The 7,017-nt window shown below is 37.7% G+C and overlaps 1 non-coding gene across 1 annotated transcript; it reads right to left on the bottom strand.

Moving 5' to 3' along the window:
* Positions 1–1,387: 1,387 nt before the first annotated feature.
* Positions 1,388–1,494, bottom strand: LOC144998981 (small nucleolar RNA R71). The gene has a single exon (XR_013660512.1). It is a non-coding gene; the product is annotated as a small nucleolar RNA R71 (small nucleolar RNA).
* Positions 1,495–7,017: the final 5,523 nt, after the last annotated feature.

The raw sequence follows: 7,017 nt of genomic DNA, 5'->3' as shown, positions 1-7,017 counted from the left end.
TCTTACATAGCAAATTCATAATCTACAACTTATTATATGTTTGATTGTGTGTGACCATACATAGTTTTACATGAATCAGGTTAATATTGGTAAATTTAGACTTCAATTAATAATACAAAAATAACCATCTTCATAATCCATAATTGTTAGATAACCATAAAGAAGAAGCGGATTCGAACTAAACAAGAGTGTTTTTAGTAATTGATTGAAATTGAGTTAAGTCCGTCTGATCTTGCCAAATTAGATAAAAACCCTTTCCTTTGTTAGTACTTAGGTTAATTTAGTGGTAAAGAGATTTATCAGTTAGTATCGCTCCCTATGATCGACACCCGACTTACTCGACTATTCTATAATTTTGACTAGGTACACTGCCTAGGTGCAATTTAGTTAGTAAGGAAATTAGGTTATAAATATTAAAATTAGATATAGCTAATTGCACGCATCAAGTTTTTGGCGCCATTGCTGGGGAACGACTTAGTTAATTACTAATTTATTTACTTTAAATTAATTGATCCTTTTTGTGGGGAAAAAACTACAAAGAGTTATTTTTTTCTGTTTCATTTTTCCTGCATTACAGAACTCACGATGTGAGCTTTATTGCTCACGACGTTAGAACTTGGATTCCTAGTTTTATTTGTTTTTAGTTTGTCTTTCTTAGTTCAGTTTTACGTTTTTATTTTTTGTTTTATTTCAGGAGTTCATGACCAGAGGATCTAACACACCTTTGGTACCACCACTTGAAGATCCAGAGTCGACCCTTCATAAAAAGAAAGATAAGAACGCGAAAGACAATCAAACATCAAAGAATACACCTTTACAAGAATTCAAGTCAGTGTTCTCAAAGAATTCGGGAAAGAAAACGGGAGAGTCGAGTTCATCTTCAAAGAACTGGAGCAAGGTTGAAAACTTATATCAAATACCTATCCAAACCGAATCTGAATACGATACCGAGCCCGAATTTGAATTATTTAGGAGTGAACCCAGAAACAAGCCAAGGAACGAGATGGAGAACATTGAAGAAATGTCAATGGGAGCTTACAGAAAGCGAATCAGAGATGATGTTGGTCCTGGGTTAGTTCAACCCACTATTCCAGCCACTGCCACATTCGAGCTGAAGGGACATATCCTTACTACACTAAAGGGTATCCCATTCTATGGTAAAGATCATGAGGATGCTTTCAAACATCTAAATGAAGTCAATGACATTGTTGACTATTTTAATGTCCCAAATGTCAATAGAGATATTGTCTTGCTGAGGATGCTATCAGTCACTTTCAAGGGAGTTGCAAAAGACTGGTTAAAAGCACTTTCACCTGGTACAATTACTACTTGGGCTTAAATGCGCGAACAATTTTTTGACCAACTTTTCCCACCACCAAAGATAGCTAATCTCAAAAAGGCAATAGCCAATTTTGAGCAAAACCCGGGTGAGTCACTTTACGAGGCATGGGAGCGTTACAAGGGGTTGTTAAGGAATTGTCCTCAACATGACCTTAACATTCAACAAGGCATGTCTATATTCTATGATGGGTTCAATGTATTGACAAGGCAACTCCTTGATTCTCAAGGGCCACTTACAAAGAAAAATATGGCCGAAGTTAAGGAACTAATTGAAGAATTTGCAAAGCATTCTCGGGAATATCACAACCCAAGACAAGATGGAGTAAAAGGCAGTGGAGGTGCACATTCGGAAGAGATGGCTTCTATGATGGCAATGCTTAATACTATGGAACAGAGATTAACCCAAATAGACCAATCAATTCATGCAATAAGAGTGGGATGTGAGAGATGTCGTGGGCCACACTTGACTAAGGATTGTTGTTTGGATGAATATGGGAACAAGAAATCTCAAGTGTGTTATTCAAGTGGAGATAAGTATGATGAGGACTGGAGGAAACCAAAGAAAGAGTTGCTACCATATGATGAATACAAAAAGCAAAAGGAAGAGAAATTTAAGCAGACAGGCTGAGGCTTCTACCAAAAAGAGAAACTGCTAACCCGAGAAGAAAGTTGATTTAGAAAACATGTTGACCCAATTTATGGAAGCTTTTGAGAAAAAGCATGATGATACTGATGCAGTGCTAGAGGAACACATGAATATGATGAAAGAACAACACAAAATGATGATTGACCAGCAACCCTCATTAAGAAATCATCAAGCATCAATCCATAATCTAGAAGTCCATGTTGGTCAACAAACTACTTTTCTAAGCAAAAAATTATCCTCACAATTTCTAGAAAAGAATGCTCAATCCCATGTTATGATGATTGAGATTGAAGAAGAAGAAGCAATCTCTTAGTTTTTAGAAGTCCTAGAAGTGGAGCCAAAACCATACAGACCAAAGCCAAAGAAGACAAAGCTCGAAAATGAAAATGTTTTTGAACTACCAGACTCACATCGTGAGCCCGCCATGCTCACGATGTGGGCTAAGTCTGAACAGAAAAATTCAGATTTTGTTCCGGATTATTGACCGCCTTTTCCATTTCCGTCTCGAGCACATCTCAGTCCATTGGGAAGGGAACATTTGGAGTTTATTAAGCAATTAAAGGTTATTCCTATTAATACCCCTTTTATCGACTCACTTTCAAAAATTCCATAATACACTAAGTTCCTACAAGATATAGATACTCGACAACAATTAAAGAAGAATTCTAAGGTTATTCTTAGTGAAAAAAGCTCAAAAGTTGTATTGGGAGAGATACCTAAGAAGATGGGGGATCCTGGACGCCTCTCTCTTCCATGTGAGTTTGGTAATAATATTAAGATTTATGCTTTAGCCAATTCTGGGGCTAGCATAAATTTGATGCCTTATTCATTTTATCAGAAGTTGAATGAAGGCTACAAAAATGACTATTCACATGGCAAGTCGTTCAGTAACACAACCTCGGGGCATTGTGGAAGATATTCTCGTAAAAATTAGGAAATTCGTTTTTCCAATAGACTTTGTGGTTTTGGATATGAAAGAAGATCCTGATGTCCCCATTATTCTTGGTCGCTCGTTTCTTAATACTACTGGTGCCTTGGTCGATATACGTGAATCCAAGCTCACTTTAAGGGTTGGTGATGATAAGGAAACTTTTGGGATAGAAGATGGTTTCCAAGGGAGTGATATTCAAGAAGAGGTTTTCAATATAAATGAAAATAATGAACTTGAAGAATTAGAAAAGCTCATGGAGAAAGAAATCAACACAATTCATCAAGTCAAATGAACCAAACCAAGAGCATTCGTTCCGTTTTTCGTTGAAGTCATTGCCTACACAAACCAACAACTTTGATGAGTGAGGAAAGCGATGATATGTCGAGTTATAAAGACGAGGCTACTTCCAAGGAGACGAGTCCAATGGTAAAGGAGGAAAAGATTCCTATGGGGCTTAATAAAAGTGAAGAAAAATTAGAGACTAAAGGGATAAAACGCAATCTCGATGTAGATGAAGTAAAAGCTAAAAAGGAGAAATCAAAGAAGGCGTACATTAGAAGAGTTCAAGCGTATAAGAGGCGATGGAAAGAGAAAAAGATTCAGGTGGTGATGGATTCCTTTGATAGCTCAACGTAGGAGGCACGGAGTCCGACACGAGTCCATCAAAAAGAAGCGCTTCTCGGGAGGCAACCAGAGGTTGGTTTGTATTTTTTTTTTTTAGTTTTTTCATTTTCAACTTAGGAATTTGATCAATTCGTCATCTCAGAATCTCTTTAAATGAAAAATTAATTGTAGGGGTCCTAGATTTAAAGTTATAAAAAATTAAAAGGCTAAATGAAGTTTTTTTTTTTTTACGATCTCACGACGTGAGCCTTCTGCTCACGACGTGAGTCCAGATTAAGACACGGGCTATAATATTGTTACCCATTATTTTCTCTCAGTCGTTAATAATAATAATCAAATAAGTATAGTGGCCCATTTCAGCTTGTTTAATTAGCCTGACTTATATTAGCCAAAAAACGAACTCACGACGTGAGGCTCTATGGCTCACGACGTGAGATGGGATGAATCGGGACCACATAAATAAGAAAGCAGATTAGGTTGACCTACCATTATCTTATTCTTCAACCGCCGACAGTTCTTGGTCCCCCCACTCACGTTGGATTTCAACGATATTTACCATATTTTACTCTTGTGCTCACGTTTGCATCAATTAAAGGTACACCATTCCTATTACTTATGCTTAATTTTTACTTAGTTGGTTAATTTAAGGTTTAAGGGTTTGAGTTTATTTGAATGACAAAATTATTGCCCTAATTGTTAGAAATTAGTGTTGCGTATGGGTTGTATATGTTTAGGATTAGGTTAGAATAAAACACCAGCAAGAAAATACCCCGATTTTGTCACTGTCATGACCGATTTCCGTTGAAATGAAAAACTCACGACGTGAGCTTTATTGTTCACGACGTGAGACCTGGTCTATGAGTATTATGTTTAATACTAATTTGTTGGGATGTTTTTGTTGGTTTTGTTTTATGTTTATTTTTGCAGCAATGGCTCCCAAAAGAGAAGTTCCAACAGGGGTGGCAAGTTTGCACCCATTCTACGTTTTCCCAACCACCATGCCATAAGATATTTTGGCACGTTGCAACAACAGGATAGGGAGGTTGTACAATAGGGAATTTTTTGTTGCCCCTACAATTCATTAGGCAAGATTTAGGGAGGTTAGAATCTTTGATCGGTTGTCTCCATTTCTTACAAAGATATTTTTGGGAAATGGTTTTTCATTCACGTGCAAGGGCTGGCATAATTTATTTGGTATCCAAGAGAGGGTATATAAGGAACTATGCGTGGAGTTTTTTGCAACTGTGGCATTCTATGAGAATGTCCAAGACCCTACGTTTCCGCAAGCCTTAGTTTTTAGACTCGGAGGTGAATATTTTGAATGCAGTTTGGTTGAATTTTCCTAGAGAATGGGGTTATACGATACTTCGGAAGCTGTGACTCCGGAATTTGTTATGTTTTTTAGGGATGCAGTTCAAGGATATGAAAATGGGGCTTCAGGGGTTGAGGTTTGGAACAGTATTGCATCCGGAATATTCAATTTCGGAGTGTTACCCGAGAGCAGCATAAGATCTCCCATTTACCGTTTGATACACCGATTCATCACTTTCTCCATTCATCATAGGCGTCATGGGGATAAGATCACGAAGCAAAATTCGTTCTTTTTATGGTGCATCTTACAGTCGGGAGTGTGTTGTAACATTCCATATTTCCTGGCTCGTTTCATGTCTAGTTTAGCTACAAGTTCCTGACCCGGGAGCCCTATCTATAGGGTCCACTTCATCACTCGATTGGCCCATTCTTATGGCTTAATCGTTCCCGAGATTACTCGCTTGTTAACTTGCATGAAGGATAACGAGTTCACCATGGGATACTTGGAGACAATGAGCGTTGTTCGGAATTTTGGGTCTCATTGGGGCCTTATTCATACTGATAATGAGGGTGATGATAGAGAGCAGCCTGGTGCACAGTCTAAGCAACAACCACAGCCAAGGCCTCGAAGGAGCAATGTGAGAGGATGAGGAGAGAGAGGGAAGCTGGTGCATCAACTCACACCCATGGGAGGACCGAATTTTGGGGGTGATATGGTCGGGTATTTCGATCAACTTTCGTTAAGTGTTAATTGGATTGGAGGGACTGTGGAAATATGGTACAACATTTGCATGTGGAGCAACCTCCTCATCTGGGGTATCATTACCCAATTTTCTCTAGGTGGAGTGAGTATCGAGGTCAAGGGGGAGATGGAGCCGGTATAGGTGGAGCACGGAATGAAGAAGATGACGATTGAGTTCTTATTTAGTTTTTATTTTTTTCGTTTAGTTTGCATTTGTTTGGTTTTTAAACTTGTTATGGTTTGTAAGACTTATAAGCTATTATGTTACTTTTAGTTATCCTTTGGTGCCTTTATTTCAAATTTGCTTTGGAATCTCAGAAAAGAAGGTTACGTCGAGAGCGTATGTGTCTAGCCAAGGGTTGTCTAGAGTCTAGAGTCGCGAATCGAGACCCACAATTGAAAATAAGTGTGTGGTGATTCGAGAGAGAGGATGAATTTAGCGAAATGTCATAGAAATTCTGCATTTAGAAGTGTCTTTATCCATTAAGATATTGGGGTGGAATGCTAAAATTATTAAGAAGAATAGACAGTTTTAATTTTCAATCGCCCAGTTCTCACGTTGTGAGGCTATATTTCTCACGTTGTGATTTGGGTTACGAGGTATTTCAGAGTATGCAGTTCGGCGATTTTACGTTGTGGGACATATTACTCACGTCGTGAGTTTTCTGCTTTCACCATATTAAAGTCTTTTTGTTCCTATTCACCACATGGATCACCACCATTATATTTGGATTTCTTATGAAGACTATTATGGCTCGTTTCCTCTGCTATAAATGTGGTGTATGCTTTCCCAAGTTATTCTACACGTTTCAAAGATTTGCATCCACCTTTCTTGAATATTTAAGTTTCGATTCGTTACTTGTTGGTTCATTTGCATATTCCGCGAGTTCAAGTCCAAGTTCTTATTTAGAAGAGGTTCATATTCAAGATCCACATTTTAATCACACTTATGGATTTCGATCACATCACTATCCCAGGGGAGTTTGTTCCTTTTTCTCCTTTTTATTTTTTTTATTTAGTTTATGCATACAATGAGGGCATTGTATGTAATAAGTGTGGGTAGGGGGTCGAAAAAGTAAAAATACTAGGAAATTTGGTAAATTTTTAATAATTAAATCTAGTAATAATAATTTGAACTGTAGTTGCTAGTGTTATATGGGATAATCTGATGAGAGCTCAAATGTTTAGTTGAGTCGATACACTTTATAGTGCAATTGTGGCCTCCCTTATTCTAGTGAAATCATGAGATAAAAACACAACCTCGCTTAGTTTGAGGGATGCAATATGTTTAGCATTGTGTACCAGAAATCTATCCAGAAAGGCTTTTATCTTAACCAATAAGGGTTGAAGTTAAGCACCCCTGCTTAAGCATGTAGGTTCTGAGAGAAAAAAGTGAGTTATACATATAAAAAAATAGAGAGA

This window comes from Lactuca saligna, chromosome 5 (assembly GCF_052625555.1).
Source record: "Lactuca saligna cultivar CGN05327 chromosome 5, ASM5262555v1, whole genome shotgun sequence".
NCBI classification, from domain to species: Eukaryota; Viridiplantae; Streptophyta; class Magnoliopsida; order Asterales; family Asteraceae; genus Lactuca; species Lactuca saligna.
The sequence above is the reverse complement of the archived record's forward strand: the minus strand, read 5'-3'. Positions and strand labels throughout refer to the sequence as shown.